The sequence below is a fragment of the Syngnathoides biaculeatus genome, chromosome 4, assembly GCF_019802595.1.
Source record: "Syngnathoides biaculeatus isolate LvHL_M chromosome 4, ASM1980259v1, whole genome shotgun sequence".
In the NCBI taxonomy this organism is placed as follows: domain Eukaryota; kingdom Metazoa; phylum Chordata; class Actinopteri; order Syngnathiformes; family Syngnathidae; genus Syngnathoides; species Syngnathoides biaculeatus.
In genome coordinates, this window is record NC_084643.1 from 8,609,874 (window position 1) to 8,635,770 (window position 25,897).

The 25,897-nt window shown below is 43.9% G+C and overlaps 1 protein-coding gene across 3 annotated transcripts in view; it reads right to left on the minus strand.

The window, feature by feature from the left end:
- The window catches only part of LOC133498950 (cAMP-specific 3',5'-cyclic phosphodiesterase 4D-like), a 235,066-nt gene that overhangs the window by 150,559 nt on the left and 58,610 nt on the right, over positions 1-25,897 (minus strand). The gene's annotated exons all lie outside the window — the stretch shown is intronic.

The following is a 25,897-nucleotide window of genomic DNA, read 5'->3' on the forward strand; positions in this document are numbered from 1 at the left end:
GGAGGTTGAGGTTTCAGGGTTACACAAAATTTCAAAAATGGATTTCCTGGAGAAAAAAAAAACAAAACAATGCAGTCTTAAAATGTCGCTATGGATCTGGATAAAGGTGATGGAAAATCTTGTAAACGCCAGAAAAAGGGTCCTCGGTTCACCAAGCTACTCACAAAAGAGGTTTCAAGGTAAGGAATTCATCAACACGAGGCACAAAAGACACACTCGGTTACTCCTGTACTTGGCATTTCATCTCTTTTATATTTATTGATATAGGCATATGTCGCCGTGCAGTACAAGAAGCCACTCTCCGTTCCCGACCATACTTAACTGTTTTTCAAACAAAAACCTAGAGTCTTTCTAAGATTTTACGACTGCGTTATCCACGGGTGTAATGTAACCCAAATGCAGGACTCCGAGGCGAGGGCATGATATTAAGAGTGGTTTTATTCCAGAAGGAGGTGGAACACGAAAAGGCAGTCCAAAACAGGTGGAAGCACAAAAACGCTAGGCAACAGGCAAGATCCAAAAACATCCACAAGGTCCGAAGACTAGGAGGCAAACTAAGAAACATGGACAAGACGTGGCCAAACTAAAGAGGCACAGGCTCGCTGTGACAAAGGATTGCTTTACACTAAACTTGCGAACTTACACAGGGTAGCGGAGTACCCCAGGATGCAGTAAAGCATATGCAAAGAACTGGCAAAAAAAACTTTTTACATGCAAATGATATACTGTAGGTAAGAAAGGATTAACTTCATACCCGAGTACACAATTTAGGCTATTGCCCAGCTCTACCGACTCCCGCGTTTCCTGATTTCCCGTCAGGCTGTAGCTCAGGTGTTTACCAAACAAAAATATCACAAAAAGTACGAATTGAAAAAACGCTGATCTTGTCTCAGTTTTCTCACAGACGGACCTGTGAAATGTGGCCCCATTTTTCAGTTTCATGACCGGCAACAGGTGGATACGTATTAATTGTCCGATCGACCTACCACCTACAAGTGGAAGAACATTTATTTTCTTGTGCCTGTTATCGGACAGTCTGTCGCTGGTACAGAGATCAATGAAAAAAGTTACATTATTTGAAGTCAATAATTTTGGGACTGGTAAAGTGAAACTGGATAATTTCCCACGGCACACATGATGATATCTCACTGCTCTTGCCACTCATTTAGGGAGGGAGGAATCTACCCCCGTCTGCCGTTATTGTTCTAACCTTGTCGCTCATCTGCACGCCGCCGAGTGCCGTACTCGCGTTTGAGCGATTCTGTGCAGGTGCGCTAAAGGGTCCCGCAGGAGCGGTGACGCTCGCGCCCCTAGAAAGCAGTGCGGTTATCGTCAGCATTATTTTCAGAAAGCGCTTCTATTGGATTTCTTCATAAATTCTCATAAGGCACAGGATCGAGGCCACACTCGCAACCGAGTCCGCGTCACAGGAGAGTTGATGTGCATGGACTCCCTCCCACCCCCCCGGGGTCCCTCGACAATCTGTTCATTCTTTACCATTTCACATGTGAGTCACCTTGCGGAGAAGATAGGACCGAACACTGTGTGTGGGTGCTGACTTCCCCTTAAAGGTTCTGCTTTTATCAGCTCTCACTCCAGAAAAAGCATTTAGTAGTGGAACTGCCATTCAGAAAATCGCATCAGAGTTGAGATTCGGTCCGCAATAGGAATCGGCGCATAAACCCAAGATGGCTCCAGACTTGTTTTGCATGCTTTAGATATACGATCCAGTTGGACGCTGCGCCAGCCGCTAATGGCCGTCACCGGTGTTTAATGCACAGAGACTAATTAGTCATTCGAACGCGGCAAACGCGGAAGAGCAATTACCGCGGCATGTTTGATTGTAAATCACAGCCGACCGGTGTCGTGTCGACCACATTTAGCCGCTCGAACCCAGAGGAGCCTGCAGGTATCCTTTGATGTCAAAGTAAAATAAACAATGGGGAACGACACCACTGCAGAAAGCTGAGGTCGGCAGCACCCGTGCGACCGGCTGCAATGAAATCGCCAAACGACTCGGCGTTTTGACAACGGCGAATATGAAAATCCAGCGAGGACTCGGTAAAGTTTAACAACAAAGACAATAAATGGCAAGTAGGGATGGTTAAATTAATCCGCACGCATCATTTATTTGCGGCACGGGCGTAAAAGCTTGAACGTCACCTGGAAGCCTCCAATAACATCACAAAATGTCACCAGATTTGTTACTCATTGCTTGAAAAAAACAAACAAAAAAAAAAAAAACTTGAGAAATACAGTGCTGCCTTGATAAATGGGATTAATTTGTTCTAGAACCAGGTTCTTAACTCAAAACACCTCCCAAAGATTTTTTTTCTTCATGGAAATAGATGGCAATGCTTTAATCTGTTCTAGAATTCTAATCTAGAAGTGTTAAAAATGAGCTGAGCTCAGATGTTTGCCATCATATCGCGCTTGTATCTCAAAATTTTTGCTCGCAAATCAGAGCATAAAATCAGATCGACAATGCCTCGTATCTAAAAAGAAAAAGTCGTTTCGCTCTTATCTAATGTCAACACTGTAGTCGCAAGAGGGGACGGAATTCGCCAAAGATGCAACTTCTCCTTCTTTTCCTTTCGGCTTGTCCCGTTAGAGGTCGCCACAGCGTGTCATCTTGGATGAACGCATATTTGTTTGGCACAGTTTTACGGCGGATGCCCTTCCTGACGCAACCCCTCTGGCATTTGCCCGGGGAGAGAAGCTTACAGCACCTGGTATTCCCGGGCGGTCTCCCGTCCAAGTACTAACCAGGCCCAAACCCGCTTAGCTTCCGAGATGTGACGTTCTCAGGGTAGCGTGGCCGTAAGCCCAAACTCCTGGGGTGACAATAAAGTTTCTAATTCTAACACGTCTCGGGTGGTGAAAACGTTGAGTTCAGCAAATACTTTCACGGGGGAAATTGGCAATTGCGAAACAACAAAGTCGCTAAATTGGCAACACTGTGGCCCCTCGCTACGTCACACGCGCGAGCCCTGTCACGGTTTCGAAAGCGGCAGTTTGTCCTGACTGGGAATCTTGGTACACTATGAATGTTTAGCATTTTCCACGAATCAAACAAGACCTTCATTCCATTCCAGTTCGTGTCATGTGAAGCAAGGCGTCACCTTAAATCTGGCTTTCGGCACTAGTTATTTTTTTATTCTTTCCAGGAAAACAGGTCCTTCCCATTTTCGTGCATCCAGCTTCAGAAGGACCCAGACTGGCTAATTTGTGGAAGCCTCTCATTATCCTCACAAGGGTTGCAGGAAAGCTGGAGCGCATCCCAGCTATTCGGGCGAAAGGCGGACTACACCCTGAATTGGTCGCCAGTCAGTCGCAGGGAAGATATCTATACCGTCACTGAGCGGGAATCGACCCCACGGTGCCCGCACCAAAGGCAGGTATGTGTACCACTACAGCATCAGTGACAGCCTCTCATTAGTGCGGCACAAATCAGGTATGTGACATCAGTCGAGAAGTCAAGCATGTTAGCAGACTTGCACTATTCATGGGCGCAGGGAGCTCTCGACGACGCAGTGAAAGATGTCACATGGTAAAAGATTAAACTGGCGGGATTTGAGCCTGACGAGAGAATTTCTCAATCAACTTTTTTTTTTTGTGCTCCAAGGCTTCCCCTAAAACTCTTTTTACAGTGGTGAACATAAATGGATTGTGGTTAAGGGCCGTTTGTTGAAATATGAAAGCACGGCAACGCTAAGCCCTAATTACATAAAAGAATTCCCGGTCGGTCAACTGATATAATAGACCACAAAAAAAAAAAAAAAAAAACACAAAAGGGATCCCCCGGCTGGAAAAATGTATTTCTTCCTCAACGAGAATGATATTTACAAATACACTTATGGCTCGTTTGCTCTTATTAAATGATGATTATTTATTGACGTGTCAAATGTCTGGGGGCAATTTGTATAAACAAATTAATGTCTACATTTAACACTACCGCGAAGCTAGTGAGGATTATGTGGCACAGAAAATGGACGCATGGATGCATTTAACACTAAAGCGTGTTGCCAAGATATCTGATGACCTCGGCAAAATTTTTTTTTTTTTTTTTTTGCTCTCTGAGTATTAATTACTTAAAGGGAATTAAATAAATGATGCCAAAATGGAGGAGTGTCAAACTCATTTTCTTAGTAGGTCATACAAATGCATATATGTAATATATTACATATTACATATATAGAATTGGCCCTGCTTTAGAGTGCTATTATCCATCCATCCATTTTCTGTGCCACTTATCCTCACGAGGGTCGCGGGAAGTGCTGAAGCCTATCCCAGCTGTCAACGTGCAGGAGGCGGGGTACGCCCTGAACTGGTTGCCAGCCAATTGCAGGAGTGTTATTATATGATTACATACAACAACAAAAAACAATAATACATTTAATAAGGCGTTCATGGAAAAGATTGGAAATCGCATAACTTAGTATTTAACCATTGTCCAAAAAAGATGGCATTTGGTGAAAATATTTGGAGTAAAGAATAATAAAAATAAAATAATTTCCAGACTATAAACCGTGATTTTCGTCACACACTTTCAACCCTGCAGCTTATGCTATGATGCGGCTGATTTATGCATTTTTTTTTTCTAACGGCCGCTTGAGCAGAAAAGGTAAAAGTAAAGTAGGTGGAATATATGTGTCGGGGAAGACGCAAGTATAATGGAACGTCACGCTTTGTGCATTAATGAAATTAAGATGAACAAAACGAGAAGAAATGCATATGACGCAGCTTTCAAGTTAAAAGCAATTGAGCCGGCCAATAAAGAAGGAAACGGAACCGCTCCACGTAAACTCGGCATCGATGAATCGACGGTGAGACGCTGGAAACGGCAGCGGGAAGAACCGGAGCAATGTGAAAAGACGAGAAAAAGCCTTCAGAGGTAGTAAAAGCAGGTGGCCCGAACCGTGTTGCTGCGGTGTTACGGCCGCATCTCAGGTGAATTTTACCAGGATGTTTTTTTTAAACCAGCCCTGTTAGCGCTGTGTTACTCCCGTGTTGCTGCCGCGTCACGGGCACCGTTTGAAAAGAAAAGCTGAAGTATATTGTTAAAACTTTGAAAACTCTTTCTGTGTACCGTCTTTCTTTGCAAATATCTCATGTTTCAATGTCGGCACATGCGGATTATGCACAGGTGCGGCTTATGTATGTGCAAAATGTTTTTTTTTTTCCTTTAAAAATGTACTGGGTCAGGCTTATAATCAGGTGCGGTTTATAGTCCAGAAATGAGGGTAATCCTGAAATTCCACCCACAAGCCCAATGTGACCAACATTTTTGAGGAGTGCACCGTAACTATAGCTCAAGCCTTATTGTGAACGTCTTGTGAACCACTGTGCAGGGTCATCTTTACGTTATCAAATTTTCATCGTCCCAGAAGCACTGACTTCCAAACAGCACAAAGAAGTCAGAGTTGGAGCACAGAACAGGCGACAATTCTGCCAAGGATAGTTTGTGTCGACGTTCCCCCCACGGAACCTCACAAATGACGAGGCACTTTCCAATTTCAGAAAGCAGCCGCTCATCAAGAAGAGCAACACTCACGATTCCCCCGAAGCCCTCCAGTGGCAGCTCACAGCAACACTTTTACGAGTCCCAGAGCACTTCTTGAGATGTGCGGGGCGTGAGGGCGGGGGGGAGTTTGTTGGTTAACCTTCGACGACTTCTTCATTGCGTTTCTTTAATTGGTTTTGCGATAGAGAGGTGTTCATAAATAGTGAAAAAAGGGTGTCCGGCAAGGGCACACTCCGAAGTGCAGCGCCGCCCTTTCATTAGATTGTCAGGTCAAGTTTGCTTAAGGACGAATCACACTGCTGAGTGTTACCAGGGATGCTGCAGAAACAAATATTACAATATATATATATATATATATAAATGGTAGACTCCTCCAATGATTTTCAGTTCTACACGTAGAAAATATCAATGAATTGAGAGGTCGCTGCAGCTCTTTTGGTCACCATTTTAATATACAGCATTTGGGATCACAAAATGCTATATGCTAGTACAAGAATTTTGTGGTTGACTCGTTGCGAATTTACCAATTCAAATTGTTTTTTACTGGATAATACAGATACCTGCAGCTATTTGCTGAAAAACTTTGTATTTTCTGGGCTATATCTGAAACATGAATACACAAAATAAAATACACAAGATTTTGCAAAAGACCTCTCTCAAGAGTACAGCAGCTGGTTTCAAAAACATGTTGAAGTGATACTTCTCAATTGCCTGGGATGCTAGATCAGAATCAGAATCAGCTTTATTGGCCAAGTCTGTAAAAACACAAAGTGAATTTTTCCCCGGCAGTCGGTGCTGCCCTGGCACGACATTCAGATCAAAGAATAACAAAGTAACAAGAACAAAGAACAAGAGACCTTTCTGTTTATAGGAACTATTCCTTATCGATTTCTTGGGGTCAACAATCTAGAGCAATGGAGAGCGTGGTAAGGAAGTGAAGAAACGAGTCCAAGCGGGTTGGGACAGCTGGCGGAAGGTGTCTGGTGTTTTATGTGACAGAAGAGTCTCTGCTAGGATGAAGGCAAAGTTTATAAAACAGCGGTGAGGCCGGCCACCATGTACGGATTAGAGACGGTGGCGCTGAAGAGACAACAGGAAGCAGAACTGGAGGTGGCAGAAATGAAGATGTTGGGGTTCTCGCATGGAGTGACCAGGTTGGATCGGATTAGAAACGAGCTCGTTAGAGGGACAGCCAAAGTTGGGTGTTTTGGAGACAAGATTCGAGAGAGCAGACTTAGATGGTTTGGACGTGTCCAGAGGCGAGAGAGTCTGAGGATGGAGTTGCCAGGCAAAAGAGCGAGAGAGAGGAAGACCAAAGAAAAGGTTGATGGATGTTGTGAGGGAGGACATGAGGACAGCCGGGTGTTAAGAGAGGAAGATGCACGAGATAGGCTTAGAAGGGAAAAAGATGACGCGCTGTGGCAACCCCGTACGGGACAAGCCGAAAGGAAAAGAAGAAGAAGAAGAAGAAGAAGGGAGTATTCCTTATAAGAGTCACAGATGTACAGGATGTAAAGTCTTCTTCATTTAGAACAGGTAAGAGATAAGAAAGAGTGCGTCAATGTCCCACATTCTGTTCAAATGAAGTCAGAGTCTTTGCCGTGTGTCCCAATTATTCTGACACATGTGCACTAAGTGAATTTCTTTTTTTAAGATCATCTGTAAGAACGGTTTGGGGCTCATATAGCGTGTTACAATATTAATATACAGAATTATAAACTTTTTAAGGAGGGTGTCAATGCTCTTAACTGCAAGGATCTGTCCCGAGCCACTGACTTCGTAAATGGAAGATGACCCATCGGCGGTGTAATTCATTTAGGTTTGGTATGCAAATGTCCGTTTTCATCATCAAAAAATTTCAACTTTTGGGCCTCTTTTCCCTTACAAAAGTGGTACAGTCCCCTAAAGGCTGAAGCTAAACTCACTGCAATCTGTTGGTCAAGAGATTGATGACTTCCACGCCAAGTGCGCTACAATGGAAAGAACAAAAAAAGCTGTCATTTTGTCTTTTGGTAATGCAGCCGCCGCATGAATGTCCTCCTTTGTTGTCCTCCGCTTACAATGTTGCGTTCCTCTTTGCTGTCGCACTAATTACGCTGTCTCTCCCTGCTATGTCGTCACACTATTTACTGTGCTTGGCTGACACATGCCATCCCACCTACACGCTCGCGGAAACAAAGCCAGATACTGTTCTCAAAACCATTTCCAGCCAAGCTGTACCCCTCGGTGGAAACAAAGCTTGAAAGCAAAAAAAAAAAAAAGACAGACTGTGAAGAAAAGATAAGCATTAAAAGTAAGACTCACAAACAGCTACGAGAGAATAACATTAGTACGTCGGTATTTATCCGAGAGGGACATATTGAGTGACACGCTACGTTAGTGTTCTCAACGACCGGGGCTGTAACAAACGAGTGTTCAAAAACATAACCGTACCCTTATATTGTAATTGAGGCCAAATTGGGTGCTTGGAAAGACGCTCGGAATTTGTCCACAAAAGGTAGCAAATGTAGGAGGGTTAGTATCACTAAAGAAAGATTACACTTGACTACTCCGAGCACACTTTTGCGATGACTGCGCAGGGAAATTCGATGCATAGTGGCTGTTGACTCTCTTCCACTCATCCGATATGCATTCCATTCCATTTTACAAGTGGCTTATCCTCACAAGGGTTGCGTGGAGAAAAAAAAAAAATACAATATGCATATAAATGCTGAATAGAGGGAGTCCTCCGGTTAAGACGGCATCGACTTAAGACGTTTCCACTTTACAACGCACGTCCACCGTCCGCCATTTTGACTGGCTAATGCTTGTCCGTGTTTGTGCGCCGGGAGTATCTCCTTTGCATTTTTCGCCCTCTTTTTTAGACATTATCGCCTCAAAGAAGAAAGCTGCATCTTTTAGCAATGCTTCTGCGGCCATAAGAAAATCCGTGACCATGGAAACGAAGCTCAAGATCGTAAAAAGATTGGAGAAAGGTGAGACACCAACACCACCGAGGCTTCAATTGGTCGACCGAGGTGACAATTATTCACATATCTTAGCGCACGTGAAGGGTTCCGTTCCTACAGTGATGACAAAACAAGGTTCTTTGATACTTGTGGAGATGGAGAGGATTGAGGACCAGGTTCCTTGGCAATAGCTAAGCACAGCCTCCCCTTCATCTTCTTCTCCATCCACCTCTCAGCAGGAGTGCTAAGTACAGCATCTTGTTTATTTCAACGTATTTGTCTATTTATACAACGTATTTTGACGTAAATTCTGACTTGAATGGTGGAATCTGACTTAAGTTGAAATTCGAGTTAAGTCACTACTGTAGGAACGGATCTCATTCGTAGACCGAGGACTCCCTGTACCGAACCTTTAAGGTTCCGCTCTCGTGTGATATTTACAGCGAGATAAATCACAGTCATCATACCGAGTGGACTTCTGCAATCAGGCGTGAATATTTCCCCTTTGAAAGCCATGGATCCTACAATGCAACAATGACAAAGTCCGCTCGACCGATTAGTGACCAGCAGTGGTCGACGTGATCCATGTAGTGTCAGCTCAGCACGTTTAGAACCCCAACTGAACGCGTACTTAAGATATTACTGATAAGATTATGCTTGTAGTAGGCCCAGTAATCCTCGTGCTACAGAGGTGGCCAAAGCAATGCAGTCGATAAAGTCTCCACAAGCAAATTGTTATTATAGCAGAAAATTTACCTGCAGCATGATACAGCACACAATACAGAAGAAGCCAGACGTTTATGTACATACGTTACATACACCGTGCAAAACCGCACGTTTCATTTTTTGTCTCACTGTCTGAAGAAAATGCAAAAATAAAAAAAAGAATGTAAAATTATCAAAGAAATTCTCTCTCTCATTATTGTGCCATTTAATAAAATTAAATAATTTTAGTGTTCCTGGCTGACCTCAAACAGGAGAGGTTTAGTCTGATTTGACTTCACACAGTGAGACAAAAAAAAAAGTTTTTGCAGTGTTTGTAAACGTCTGGCTTCAACTGTACATACACACCTCCCACAAACTTTTATCCAAAGTCATTTTTTTACAACCTATCCAAACAAAATTATTTTGGAATACAGCACGTATGACTGAGAGAGGAAAAGCTAAGAGGCTTTTGTTGTTCAATTATTGGTAAGAGGGAAATTCACTATAAGAAAAAAATCAAACATTTCTAACAAGTGTGACCGATTTTTTTCCATTCCTCACAAGACCGAGTAGCCACATTCTAGTATCCATAATAAAGCCATTTAAAAAAATGTAAAAGGGTTTGACCCACTTGACGGCATATACCAAAGCAGAAATGGGTCTGGATTCGAATCCCACACAAAGAAAGAAAAAAAAAAAAAAAACAATGACTCGATATGATGGACATTGCTGCAATCTCATTAAAAAGTGACTCAGGGGAAATATGCCAGAGGGCATACCTCACTCACAATGGCACAAGCGCTTTATATCTTATTTATGTATCGCGACTTTGGAGACTTTCTTTGTTATTAGATTCCAAACTCAGCAATAGTCTCGCAGCTCTGACGGACGTGTTCTTGCCAGATGTCAAAATCTGTATACTTGATTTGAAGGGGCCCGCGTCTTATGTCCACAGGTTGCAAATCAAATTTCCTCAATTACTTCCGAACGGGCAGCACTACTACTCGCACTTCAGAGGTTGATCACATGGCTTAATTCTCTGTGCCTTGGGAGTCTTTGTAATTATCCATCCATCAATCAATATTATTAGCCACTTATCCTCACAAGGGTCACGGGGAGTGCTGGAGCCTATCCCAGTTGTCATCGGGCAGGAGGAGGGGTACACCCTGAACTGGTAACCAGCCAATCGCAGGGCACATCGAGACAAACGGCCTCATCCAAACTCCACACGGGGGGGGGGGGCTGGGATCGAAACCAGGTCCTCAGAACTGTGAGGACAAACGCTTTCCAGTTGTCCACCGTGCCACCTCTTTGTAATGGTGACAAGTGCAATGATAACTTGGCAGCACGGTGTATGCCCAAAACAAAGGCACCTGGATGGATGGATGGATGGATGGAATGAGGGATGGATGAATGGAAATAGTCACTGCATCATGTGAGGGTGCCCGTAACGTGCTACTGCTGATGCAACGACAATTGAGTAAATGACACATGGAGTCGTCAACCAATTTAAAGTGACTAGTAGCGTAGTAACGCATTTTCCGGACCACAAGTCGCTCACAACACCCATAAAATCCATGAAAACGAAGAAAAAAAAAACCCATACATAAGTCGCACTGTAGTATAAGTCGAATTTTGGGGGAAATTTATTTGAAAAAAATCCAACACCAAGAACAGACATGTCATTTAAAGTTTAATTGACGAACAGTTTAAAATAAAAATAAAATAGAGGCAACAACAGGCTGAACGGCATGCTTACGTTACGTGACACAACTGAGATCGTGCCTGGTATGCTAACATAACATTAAGTTATTCCGATAACGCTGGCATAAATAACATACGAAGAAGTTTACCAAAACCATCCGTGTCACTCAAAATGTCCGGTAACTAAAAACCGATGAAAATCTTCATCATCGGTGTCACTTCTAGACAAGTCCGCAATCCAGCGGTAGACGACGCACCGCTTCCTCTTCTACGTCGCTGACGTCAGACTCGTCGTCGGTTGCAGCTACAACTAGCCTATTTCGGCCTTTCTGAATCCTGACAGGATGGTTTTGGATGTCACGGAAGCCCATACTTTGCCGAGCCATCCAATGACTTCCCGGAAATTTGCATGGCGGATTCACCCGGAAGCTGTGCTCTCCTTCAGTCATCACATACACGGGCCTAAAGCGCCCTCTTATGGTTGTCAGTGTGAAAACAACAGATAAGCGACTCAAAAAATGGATGGATGGATGGATGTAAAAATGTGTTATTAATTTCACATACAAGTCGCTCTGGAGAATAAATAGCACGGCTTATAGTCCGTTAAACACGGTATTTCTGATATCATGACAATTGTGCAAATGGTGCAGCAAGCCCTCAAGTGTCCATTAATGCAAAAGTCCAAATCCAAAAGTTATGAGAAATACATGAGGACTAACGTGATACATAAGGGATGGATAGATAAAATTGCTACTCGTCTTCCTCATGTTTCAGTCTCTTCCTATGGAGACTTTCGTATAGCCCAAGAATCATCCTGGGTCACTTCAAACGGATGCGGGAGTTGGGCCTTGCATTACCCGCTGCGGTATTCCCTGCGGATGCATCACTTTTGCTGTCAACGTGCCCATCTGTGAAAATAAAAGCGAGCGAAGCAGACAGCGACGATTTCCACCATCACGATTGACTACCAAAGGGAATCCCGACTTTCCTGTTCTGTGACAGCTCGGGAAGTTGGCTGCAGCACTGACAAGGGAGACAAGAAAATCCTTTTTTTTGGTTTGTTTTATTTTTTTTAGTGAGCACCCAAGAAATTTACTTTATTTGTTGATTGTAACCGATGCTGTGTTGGTCATACTAAACTTGTGTTTTCGTGATAAGTTCTGAAAATGAACTTTTTCCTGAAAAATAGCATGCAAAATCACAACTGCAATATAAGATTCATATAAACAAACCAAAAAACCTCGCAATAGTAAAACCCTTCTCCGTTTCTGCCCTGTGCCCGCAGTCCTTGAAGCATCCTCGTAAGGTCTCATCACTAATTAAATCAGCGCACCCGTCTAACTAATGTAGCCATGGCAACTATTTCCCAAATGATCGCGGTGCCCTTCTGCAAACACGTTCCGAGAAAATGCAAACCGATTATAATTTGCCCCAAACAGGTCACATCTATTTCATGATTATATTTGCTGTACAAGAGGACATCATGCAACAAAAAGGTAGTCAAAGGACGGGATGGACCCACGGACTAAAACTCATTGTTGCCGATTTTACCTTGGATACAAATTTCGCAGATTGATTTTAATGCACTACTTTGTGGCTTTCAGGGACACTAAATTGTAAATGGTGACTTGCAAAATCCATCCATCCATGCATTTATCTACCGCTTCTCCGGGTCGGGTCACGGTTGAAGTAGCTTCAGCAGGGATACCCAGACTTCCCTTTGCCCAGCCACTTCTTCCAGCTCTTCCAGAGGGATCCCGAGGCGTTCCCAAGCCACCCGAGAGACATACTGTAGTCTCTCCAGCGTGTCCTGGGTCGTCCTCGGGGTCTCTTTCCGGTGGGACGTGCCCGGAACACCTCACCGGGGAGGCGTCCAGGAGGTATCCGCATATGATGACCCAGCCACCTCATCTGGCTCCTCTCAATGCGGAGGAGTAGGGGCTCGACACTGAGCCCCTCCCAGATGACCGTGCCTCTCACCCTATCCGGACACCCTGCACGGGAAACTCATTTCGGCCTCTTACTTGCAAAACAGCTACAGTATTATCTGAGCCTACGGTTGTTGTGACGACTGTCCAGTACTTGCAACACGTTCTTCCAAAAGAGACAAAAAGTCAATGGAGTGAGGGTCTTTCAGACCACCATTGGTACAGGGAAGAGAGCTTTCGATGCAATCAGTAGAACTGCCAGTTTCATTTTCTACAACCAAAATCACATTAAGACAATTTGTTGGTTGAAACGTAGACCATCTGGACGCTGTACTGTAGGTCTCTCCCTTGAATAAAGTACAACACGGTGTCAGCTATGATATTTGTTACATGGTGTATTTATTTGCAAAAACAATTGTTGTAAAAATATTGCACTAAATATATCTATAGCGTAAGTAGGGAAAACGTATATAATACAGAAAAAAATATGTCAATATTTAAACAAATAAATCACTTCTTTTCCCCTCGTTCTCCAAAGATACAGTATGCATTCACATCCCAACGGCCTGTCCACAAAGAATATGTAATAACATTGAAATCCTGGCAGAAGATAGGGCGTGACCCTTGTGAGGAAAAGCGGCTCAGAAAATGGACAGACAGATAGATGAATGATGATACGGAAACCGGCATTGCCACAGATGATCCCCTCCCCACGAGGAGATCGAAACGAAGCTAGACTGCAAACGATGACTTGACTCTTGGTGCATTCGAACGAGAACCATCCATAAACACTTTTTTTCCCATTCCCTCCCGTGGGCCGGCAGCAAAATAAAACTAACCTTTCGTGTTTGGAACCAAATGGCCCCGGGCCAAGTTATTGTTCAGTGCCACTGAGAAATTGAACTAGCTTTGAGTGATACTCGACCTGAACAGAAAAAAAAAAACACCGACCGTGACCTATTAGCATCCTCGCTGCGACCAGCCAAGGACTTCTGCTGCACAGAATTGCTCATCTGTCGATCCTTTAGTATTCCCTCGTGGATGTACTTTCAAATTCTTTGCCTTGAAAGCATCAAAACACCTTGAAATTATCTGCGGTGTAAAAGCACCGGGACAAATTATTCTGAACCGATCCCCCTACTCCACAGAATATAACAGCAAGTCTGTTTACCGTAAATTGTAAAGCGTTAAACAGATGCGCTGACTATTTCATTATCAAGCAGATTGTGTTTTTAATCCCATATTAACATTTAAAATGTGCAAATCAATGGACAAGAATTCTAAGGGGCTTTTCCCGGATGCGACGCATTAACTACAGCACTGTTTTGAAACCAATTATTTTTAAATGGCTTGTTCCTGCAACCCAAAAAATCAAAATCAAAACGCATTACATCGAGCAAGGCATGAATGGAACTTTTTTATTATCAGGGAAATATTTGAACTGCACACGAGGAGGATTGTAATTGCATCCATCCAACCGTCCATTTTCTATGCCAGTTAACTTCATGCGGGTCTTGGGTGTGCTGGGGAAACGCAGCAGCTCCCTACCGTGCTGAATCCAATCCGGCGCCGGGAAAAGAATGAGGACAGAATTTCCCGCATCCAAACATTACCTGGCTGTCTCAGCTTGCAGCAACCACGCCATAGAAAATATATATTTTTTTTCATCTCGGGCTGGAAATTACCATCATGTGACAGCGAGGGGGCCTTCACCCTGCCCAGGTTAATGTTACTGTGCTCTCAAAGTGTACATGCTGCAAAAATTCAGTGCACGAAGCTGTCCATTGTCCGTGATTATAGATTATTGCAAAACATTCCTTCCCATCTGTAATTTTTTTCAACCGAGTTCCGTCGTGGAAAATATCAACAAGGTCTCAAATTTCATCTCATAGCTGTCATTTTTTTTTTTTCTTTTAAGAATCGACTTGTACCTTGGTACACAACCAATGGATGGTTTGCTACACTAACACATTTCATATGAAACTAGGGGGGGCCATAATAGTCCATCATTAAGGAGGTGTCACTTGGATTGTTGATTACTCATATCTTGAGGCAACTGAGGAAGAAAATGAATATTTCAGGCCCGTGTTATTATTATTATTATCAATACAACACTGGGGTGGACACAGGAGTTCAGAACATTCAGACAGAGATGCAGCTATTCCATCTTTTGAGCTCGTGACTTTTGTTTACGTCGCCATATTGCCGGTCTAGCAAAGCATTGTTCAATGCTAAGTCGGTTGGAAAACGACATGAACATATGTCATATAGCACGACGCCCAGAGCCTTGTCTGAATCCGTTAGACATTTAGAAGGTAACAATAAAAGAAGGTACGTGGAAAAATGAGATAAACTCGGCATAGAGGACCCATATTTAATGCTCAAGTTGATGTTTTCGCCGATAACAAAGTGGACCGTTAATTCGCTTCCGCTTGTCCTGGACAACTAGATGTACACATGGATCTGGTGAGTAAGTCGTTGAGACTTACACGGAAAAGTTTGAAAGCGTAGAAAAGTCTGGACGCATACTTTGTTGTTGGATCTGTTCTCATCAGGAATAAATCCCACATAGTGACGGTTTTGACGGAAGCGTGTTCGGCCACACGTTAAGCTTTGCCGGAATCCATCGATCTTTTCAGCTACTATTCAATACAAATACCAATATTTAAATAAATAACCCGTGGTTTAACACAAACTCGCATTCATTAACTATGGTTGAAAAAAAAAAAAAAAGAGGGGGCGGAGTCGTCTCCACAGAACGCACACGGAAGCGATTGCGGCCACACATTAACATTTTTTTTTAATATCTCTTTTTTTTCAATACGCATTGTTCTCAAATGACCCATCTTGGCATTACAACTACTTCTTGGTAATTTGAGATTGAAAAGAATAATTCCAACCTGAAATTGAATGATCGCAGCACAGGCGTGTGTGCATTTTGGTTGTTCATTTGCCAAAATCCATCCATCTTTTCTGGTCTTTTCAGCTGGTATTCCTTAGAATGATCTCTTTGAATATCTGGACACCGTCTGTTGTGACAACCAACAGCACAACGGGTCTCGGGCGTTGTGAATATTCCGCTCCGGCTCAATGTCTCCCGCAATGTCGAGCTGCCCTGTTTGACCCGCAATATGGCGCTGTGAAAATCGTGACGTGACGTCACGTGCACGAGCTCTATATTTTTTCCCCACTGTTTATGTTGTTGAGGGCAGCAGGTACCTGGAGCCTGTTCCAGCTAACCTCTTTGTAGTGTGGGACAACCATTTGCACCCACATTGACAGTGAGAGGGAACAAAACCCACACTGCCTGCACTGAAGTCAGGATGAGTGAACGTCCATTCGGACAACCTGTTTCACAAATTATCAACTAATCAAGGTTCCTCTTCCCCACTGCACATGAAGGGAAATTTAGTCCGATGCATTTAATCAAGCCTGAGAGCAAGACAAAACCTTGCAGTTACAGTAGACTGTAGCCGGAGCCAGGGTGGGGTTGGGGAGCGGGGAGGGGGTGGGCTTTTCCATCAAATACATTTTTCATCGGCTTATTATCTACGGCATACAAATCTAATCCTATGGGTGTTTGTTCCAAATGGGATTAATAATATATGAGGAAGATCTTGGAAAGAAAACTTGGCAAAGGGGGGGGAGAGAAAGAATTCAAAATCAGCGGAGGAGATGGACCCCGAAGACTTGTTGAAGCGCAACTTGACTGGCAGCTCTTACAAGACGCTCCCTTGTGGTCGTGCACGGGGGAAAATCTTGTTCACATTCCACGCGCTCCGTACAAACGCTGCCCAACAGGACCAAGCAAAATAGACCCATGGGCGCTTGCAGCAGACACTCTACATCTCTTTACAAACAATCGTGCAGCAACTCTGCCATCTTGATGACCTGACACCCACAACCTGCCGTCAGGCTCCTTATCAGCGCACCGGCATTCATTACCCGAAGGTGAAGGCTGTCGATAGCCGCCTGGAATATTTGCTGTTTAGTTTTATCCATAAACGAGCTAAAACCAGTATATATCCAGAGAGAAATACGGTTGAGGTCTTTGGGTCGTATAATACGTAGAAAACAGGCACGGTAGCAACATGGAGGAACGTGAAAAAGGAAGCATTAAAAACAACGACAGAATATTTGGAAAATTCATTCGTGGCCTCATTTAGGAGAACATTGTTTGCTCCAAGAACGATTCAGGACGAATGTGCTAGTCAAAAAAAAAAAAAAAAAGATTCTGGCAATCTGAAAAGAATGCATACAAGCAGTTATCATGAGATAATATAACATTTTTATGACTAAACTCATGTTATTAAAGCTATTTGGAACCCATTATTTTGATGACATAAAAAGCCTGCGCCTATTCTTGGTCACTCTTGATTTAAAAAAAAAAACACAGCCACATGCAACATGTAACAGGATTTTTTAAAACTCTCGTAAGAATGTTTATGAACGAGAGAAACTTTTTTTTTTTTTGTGCCAAAGTATCAGAATGGGTAAGGGCAAAATGACGCATCCGGTAGACTTATGTGTGGCACAAATGCAACCCAAACAACTTCTGCACTGAGGTGTTCTGTTCCCCACCCCCGCCCGCCGTTGTCCTGCCTGGTCGTACTCTTCCGTAATTGGCCGGCCTTTTGGTCACTGGCCCCTTTCACACGAGTTTCCTCGCAAATTCCAGCATCCGATGCAGCGCGCTGAAAGTGGCATTTATTTATTCGCCTGTACCTTTCAGAGAAAATTTGCCAAGACGGTCTCCAAAGTGACCATTCACACAGCTGTTGCTACTTGGCCAATCCAATAATCAGATGCCCGCTGCCATCAGCGCCGCAGTCTGGGACAGGAAAAACTGTGCTCAACACAAAACGGCTTGGGCAGGGATGATGGTCATGAGGACTTTATCCGAGACAAAGAAGTCCATATCACAGATGATGAAAACATACATACAGATTTATACACAGCAAAAGATAAGATAACGCCGGTGGTTTACTATCTCGATGCAAAGCTGACAGCTGCGATGAGCAGTTTCGGGTGTTAAGCGTTACATTCTCCTCACACAAGCGCAGTTCCACCTGCCATACTACGTTGGAGCCTGCAAATACACACGTCAACTTTATCCCACAATGGCACATTGGTACCTCGACACACAGGAGCGGACAGGAAACCAGTGTATGATTACAAATGGACAACCTGGGGAATGGACCAGGTACCATTTTCAGCTCTAGAATATCAGTCACACCCAATAGAATATCATTTAATACTATAGCGGGTAACAGGAGTCCTACAAGACCGAGGGTAGGAAAAACAAATATCTAGCAAATAATTTATAATGTCATTGTTGTTTCTTAAATGTCCTGGCAGCATGAACTCATAAGTCAGTACGGTTTCATGCCGATATATGTCAAAGCCTTCACGAGCAAGGCACTCTCAATGTAATAGTGGCTCGTGATTGGCACAAAGCAGCCAGCCGAGAATGCTGGAAATCATTAGCGGTCCCGTCCCTCCATGCCCCGCTGGAGGTCGTATAACGCAGGGCGCACAAAAACACTCGTTTTTAAATATCTGAACCAATTCTCGAGATGTGAGAGAGCCCAGACACGATGAGGGCAAACAAGAAATAAAAGTCAAATCAACAACTGGCTCGGCCAAACGTTGTGTTGAGCAAAGATGTCAGGATTTGCCATCGTACGTATTGAACAGGTTTACATTTATGATTCTTGGACCAACCATTTTCCAACAAGATTAGGGAGGAAAAGTCACTCTGGAAAACCCGAACCAGCATAATTGTGCAGGATGATCTTTCAAAGATATTAGACCATCCATCGTGCTCTTGCCGATTAAAAAAAAAAAAAAAAAAAAATTCAGCCCAGACTGTATGGAGACAAAAATCTTGAAATAAAAGATGACAACATTCAGAGAATTTCACCCGTTGTGAAACTACTGACTGTGTACTGTATTTTAAACCCAAAATACCTTCAAGAGAGCACAGATCTAAAAAATGTTTTTTCCCCCCCGCTTTAACTCTCAAAAGGAACAAATTATATTAAATTGTCACTTCATTTCCCCACCAAGTTGCCCCACTGGGCAAACATGTACGAGAATGCAAAATCCACTCACTGCTCGCTCTCACGGCGTGATTTAGCGACATTTGAATCCTAACAATTTCCTACCAACAACGGCACCGAGTCAACACATAATCACCCAAAATGACTGAGCGGCTGAAAGAAATTAAAATAATCGTGAAGAACGGGAAAAATCTGTTTCTGAAAGGTGATTTGGGTATTCCCAGTCACTGGTCGATTATAGAGACACACCGTCATCGAGTGCAAATGAAACACTACGCCGTCACTGAGCTACTCAAAGCGCGGCGAATCAAAATATACGTGTACAGCTGCCTCACTTATGGAACCAGACAGACGTTTGCAGATGGGATTCAATGAGTTTTTATTGTCTGATGCACAATGAGTTCATCAAGGCTCTTAAAAAGGAACTCCTCCTGAGTTGTGAGCGCGTAAACAATGAGCGTCGCTCGCGGGGAAAGCTTTTGATTAGTTGCCAAGGTTGGCTGCGAGCGCGGCTGCCGTGCAAAGTGACTGCCTGTGCATAATGTTAACGTTGATTATTTGACACTGATGCTGAATGCTTGGTGACCTTTTTAGCTCTCATTCAGCAGGCGGAGGCTTCGCATCACACTGACTGAAATTGCCTCAACGGGGCACCTAAATACATTTGCATCAGTAACCTCCTAATGCGCCAACTCCTTTAAAAAATTAATTACAAAGCCCAAATCCAATCAAGTCGGGATGCTGTAGGACCTAAAAACAGAACACAATTATTTGCAAACCGACCGTAATCCCCGGCCTACAGTGCGCACCTGGTTATAAGCCTCACCAATTTGGTAAAGAAAATACCATTTGGTACATACATACGCCGCAGCCGTGTAAAAGCCGCAAGTGCCCACAGAGAAACCCACATTGAAACACGAGATATTTACAAAGAAAGACGGGACACAGATAATTTAACGCTAACGCTAGCGCCGCGCTAACAGGGCCGGTTAGAAGAAAAAAAAAAAAACCCTGGTAAAAATCACTGAGACACGGCAGTAACAAGCTAGCGCAGCGCTAACAGGGCCGTACCAGTAAAAGTCACTTCCTCGGCACATATTTTCAGTCTCACTCTGACCTTTTCCACTCGAGTGCCCCCTTGTGGCCGTTAGAAAAAATGCACAAATTAGCCGCATCACCGCATAAACCGCAGGGTTGAAAGCCTGTGAAAAAAGTCGCGGCTAATAGGCCGGAAATTACAATAAATTCAATTGAATACACCATACGAAGGCATTTGTTCATACTGATGAACTTTTTTTTTTTTTTGCAAATATTCTCTTAGAGGTGGGGCAGGGATTGAGGAATGCGTACAAAAGATTGCCCAGGTGAACACGTTACTTTGAAACAAGTGCAGTCTCATAACTGGGGAAAAAAAGGAGCAGAACCGAAAGGCTCGGTTGTTCACGAGCAAAGATGGTGAAGATATTCATATCCAATACTTGGTGAAAAACTGCGTGAGCAAATAGTCCAACAGTTTAAAAGTGCTTCTGAACAAAAGCAATTCCAAGGAGTTAAGGCATTTCATCATCCATGCTCCATAATACCATCAAAAGATTCGCATGATCTGAAAAATTCTCTGTGCGTAAGCAGCGAGGCCAAAAAGCAACATCGAATGCCCGTGACCTTTTGAACCCTCAGGGGCCCCTCCATGGAAAAAATGGCATCATCCTTTCAAGGATAAATTGAACGAGCTAGTCAGTGGCTCATGCCCTACAACATTGGTTTTAAAATGACAACCTGCTTATCTTCTTATCTATATATTGTCTTCTTTTTAAGAAATGAACCGTTCGGCAGTGCAACAGTAACTGCTTAAACAGTCTGAATTGTTGTGCTATAAAAACACAGATGGCATTTACTGCTCGGGCTCCATCTGAAGAGCCCGGGAGAGGCTGCTTAAATGGCGATTAAATGCTGATTCCCCCCCCCCCCCCCCTCCACGCTGCACTGATATTCTCGTCGGGGTCACGCCGTTTCCAATGAGTTAACAAGTTTGACGTACTGCCAAAAGCAAAAACGCTAACCAGGACGTCGGCTTGCCGGAGGCTGACCTGCACTGAATCTGTTCACAGGCTAGATACGGCTCGAGCGCAAGGCGGTTCCACTTCCTTATCTAATGTATTCCGTGTGGAGACTCGCCGAGTGCACCATAGGAAAAAAAAAAAAAAGAAAAAATCTGAATACAAATAGGAGTCCATACACCGAATGCAGACGAGTCACCGCAACTGTTAAATCCAGTCGAGATTTTGAAGGAACAGGTGAGCCCAAGTACCAATAGTCCAGATGGAGGACCTTTCATCTTTTCCTCCACTTTCATTCCATTTCCTTCCTTTCCCAGTTACTAACATTGCTTACAAAAATCGGGAGGCAGATAAGAGAACTCTGCATATTGCCTTTGACGGCGATGTCTAACGTTACAGAACCAGCCCCCGTGGCGGCTCCGCAACAGGGTAGAGGCTGGAGAAATGCCATGTCGTCATCAGAGGATGCTCCAGATTCTCGCTGAGGTCTCACAGAACCCTTGAGCGGTATCCAAGCCCGGCCTCCGTTTTGACACATTTGGGTGATGCGTCGTACCTGGGGGGTGCCGCTGGACTTTGCACTGCACCAGCCGTTCGGGGACACACTGTAACATCCACAGTGGTTTGGGAAAAGGCCGCTGTCTCTCGGTATGTACGCAAGACCGCGAGCGAAGGGGAAGGCGGCTTCTCTTCGGGGACAGTGCCCGCGTAAGTTGTTCATATCTGTCTGCTGTAATCAGGAGATGCGTCAGCGTTATCCGACTTGAAGCGACTTGATCGCCGAGGTTTTCATGCGAAGAAATGAGGCGTGCCGTCGCCTCGCTTAATGAGGTCGTTCCAAAGCATGGCTACGATAAACAACAACGGCAACACACAGCCAAAAGCGTCACATCCTTCATCTTCTCGGGCGGCTTTTACTTACTTTATTGCGCGTCCGGGAAGGACGACGAGTGGCCTTCAAACAACACTGCGCGGCACGAAAGCAGCAAGCCTTTCAGAAAGTAGCAGGAGAAGGAACTTGGCTGCAGAAGGCCGTCTACTTTTTACTAAATGCTTCATGTACAGTACAGTTGCACTATAACATTTTGCACAAGACTGAGGTATGATCCAACCGTGGACAGAACCTTAAGAGTCAACAGCGAAACACAATGCAGTTAGCTGATTGGCCGACAGAGAACCGGGACCTCCGCAAGTTAAAATTCCCATTTCGTCCTCTGCTTGTAACAAAACATGCATGCCAGGAATACAGAATGCTCAATACTGGAAGCCCGCCACTGTTGTCTTTTGCTTATTATCACCTTCCTCCTCATTGTTCAAATTGATTGTTGAATTCACTGCCATTATCTCGGTGTCGCTCTGCTGTGATGCTTACGTCTCGTCTCAGATGAGGGTTGAACCATTCCCAACAGCAACTCTACAATAATGCAGTTTTCCCTACTACACCGTACCGGAAACAGGACAAAAGAGACATAAGGCGGACAAAAGCATAAAAAAGAGGAATGGGCCAAGTTTCTATGCTACTTAAAATTTACAAAATAAGCTATGAGAAATTGAAAAACAAACTGGTCACATCAAAAAAATAGCAAGAGGAGAACAAGGGTCTCCCTTATTTACTCCAAAATGTTATATGTAATTTCTAACTCAACATACATTCTCCATGACAAAGAAGTATTTTACCGATGATTTCATTTTGGTGTCTTTGAAAATGCCACCCAGGTGTGTGAGTGTAACAACAACAACGCAAGCTAAAGCTAGCAAAGCTCATCTTTCAGACAGGATTCGTCACTCCATCATATTTTCTCCGACCAATTACTGTACAGTACTACTTTCAAACTCAAACAGGGCTTTAGGACTACCGTGTTGCAACTTGGGACAATTCAGAAAGCTCCAAAACATGAAGGGATGAGGTTCCACTTTAAAAAAAAAACAAAAAACAAAAAAAAAAAAAACAACGTGAATATGTATGTGAATAAAGCTCGTGCAGATGACGTCACCATTTTCACGACGCCATATTGCAGGTCAAACAGAGCTGCTCGACATTGTGGGAGACATTGAACCGCAGGAAAATGTTTACAATACCCGAGACCTGGTGTGCTGTTGGTTGTCACAACAGAAGAGACGGATATCATATCATAGAGATCATTCTATGGAATACCAGCTGAAAAGATCGATGGATTTCGGCAATTAAACGTGATGGATGGTGCCCAACCAAAATACACACACGCCTGTGTAGCGATCGCGTCATTTCAGGTAGGAATTATTCTTCTCGATCTCAAATTACCAAGAAGTATTTAGAATGCCAAGTTGGCTCATTTGAGAACGTATTAAAAAAAAAAAACAACGCCGCAGAGGTTTACGGAGGTTAAGTGGGCGCAATCGCTTCCGTGTACGTTCCGTGGAGACGACTCCGTCCTCTTTTTTTTTCAATTATAGTTAATGAATGCGAGTTTGTATAAAACCAGGGGTCATTTATGTAAATATTGGTATTTGTATTGAATACTAGTTGAAAAGATCGATGGATTCCGGCAAAGGTTAACGTGTAGCTGAACACGCTTCCACGTTCACGAGGTGTCAACCCGTCACTACATGGGATTTATTCCTGATTGAGAACAGATTGCACAACGACGTATTTGTATCTGTCCAGACTTTTCTACGCTTTCAAACTTTTCCGTGTAACTCTCAACGACTTACTCACAAGATCCACGTGTATATCCAGTTGTCCAAGACAAGCGGAAGCGAATTAACAGTCCACTTTGTTATCGGCAAAAACATCAACTTCGGCATTATGCCGAGTTTATCTAATATTTCTACGTACCTTTATTTATTTTCACCTCCTAAATGTCTGACAGTATCGGACAAGACTCTGGGCGTCGTGCTACAGGACATATTTTTGTGTCGTCTCCAACCGACTTAGCATTGAACAATGCTTTGCTAGACCGGCAATATGGCGATGTAAACAAAAGTCACGTGATGTCATGACGTCGGCGCACGAGCTCTATTGGTAAATAGTGAACTCATTAACCGGAGGATTTCGGTTCTCAAAATTGCAACCATAGCAAGAGAGTACATTCTGTTCGGTGAAAAAATGGCTACAGTTCAATGTCCCAATGAGATTGACTAGCAAGTAGTCATCCAAAGCAGATGAAATAAAAGTGAAACCACGGGAAGGCCATACATAATATTACACCGCATTGCCGGCAAATTTCATTTGTTCCCGTGCGTTGTCGCTCCCCGCAATGCACAGTCCAGTGTATCTGAAACATAATTAGTCTTTGGTGTAAAATGCAATCTGCTCTGCGTATCAGGCACGCCGTTAACCTCGTGAAGTGCTGCCCTCCTTTCATGGGGTCCAACGGGATAGTGGACCTGAACGTGTCAAAAGAAAGACACATTTTATCTTTTTTTTTTTCAAGGAATGAGCATTTAAGCATAGTAAAGCACTTCCACGGCTGTGTCATTTCCATCTGTGTTCTGATCTCGCGTGCCCCCCCCCCACTCCTCCACCTCAACCCCCGCGCCGCCTCACTCTCTTTCTTTCTTTCTCTGCGGCTTCTCGTCCGTGCGACGGTTCCACCGCTAAAAAGACGGGAACTATTCTTGTCAGGCAGCCAGACAAACCGACAAGCTTTCAGACTACCTCGCTGCACTTGCAGGCTCTCATCAGCAGGAAATTCGGATAAAAAGACGAAAATGGAATGAGGCGGGGGCCGCATCAAGCGCTTTGACATAAAGGCTGCATCCCTAACAGTCACTTTAGACAAGGGAGCTGAAGTGACCTTCTCATATTTCATCCTGAGACGCTTTTGCCCCCCCCTGCCCTCCCCTCCCCTCCTCTCCTCTCTCTCTCGCACGACCTCCTTCCCAGAACATGTGAGTAATTAGAGCACGTCCGGCGTACACACGAGCCATGTTTTGCCTTCCTGCCTCGACGTATTTGTGTGCGCAGGAAGTGCTTCATTAAAACGGTATCATCACTTTGAGTGTCGCTATAAAATGCTTGGGAGGGAAAGCGGGAGGATTGCGGTACATACAATTGGAAGCCATTAAAATCCTTGTATAGCCCTCCGAGGGCCGTACTGTAATAAAATATGATGAAATAATCAAACATCCATCTGTTTCCTATATTTATCCCCTTAGGTTTGCAGGAGAGCCGAAGCCTATTCCGACTGACTCGGGGGGCAGAAGGTGGCATACCCTCCAGAATGTTCGCTAAGGACAACGTAGAGTCTTCAGTGAACCTAACGTGCACGCGAAAACAACAACACACGCAGCATGCGCTGTGCCGCCATAACAATAAAAAAATAAATGTCTTGTATTATGAGCGCTCAGGGGCTGCTCTCAGGTTCTTTTTTTTTTTTTTTTTTTTTTCAGAACTGAAATGGGTTATAGTGCTTTGCTCACCTGACTTCTGTGCAGGCAACGCGGGTTTAATCAACACTCGGCGATGGTGTGATTCTAGGTGTGAATGACTGACTGTCACTATACATGCCAATAGGCACCAGAAGCAGTCCAGGGTATCATCTACATTTTGCTCAAAATTAGCTGGGAAAGGCTTCAGTTGCCTGGAAAGAAACAGCAGTCATTAAAAAATAAATAAAATAAAAAAGGGATGGAATTACACAGGGGACCCAATCAGGTGCTCTCAAGGACTGTGCATGGCCCAGTGGCCATAGTTTTGCAACCCCCGTTACGTCGAAGAAAAGCATTATGCATTGAAAACAATGTGCTTTTAATGCTTCAGGATCAGTGCGCTGATTTGCATATGTCATCATAATTCCTGTGACCTGCCTGCGGGGCGACACCTCAGCTCGGTCTTATTTGCACCTGAACGCATCAGCCACCTCGGACCATGTTGTGCTTTCATTTGGAGCCCTCGCTCACGGCTATTTTGGAATAACCTTCGAACTGATCATTTTGTGTTAAAAAAAAAAAAGAATAAAAACAAAGTCGGGGTCATCTTCTTAAATCC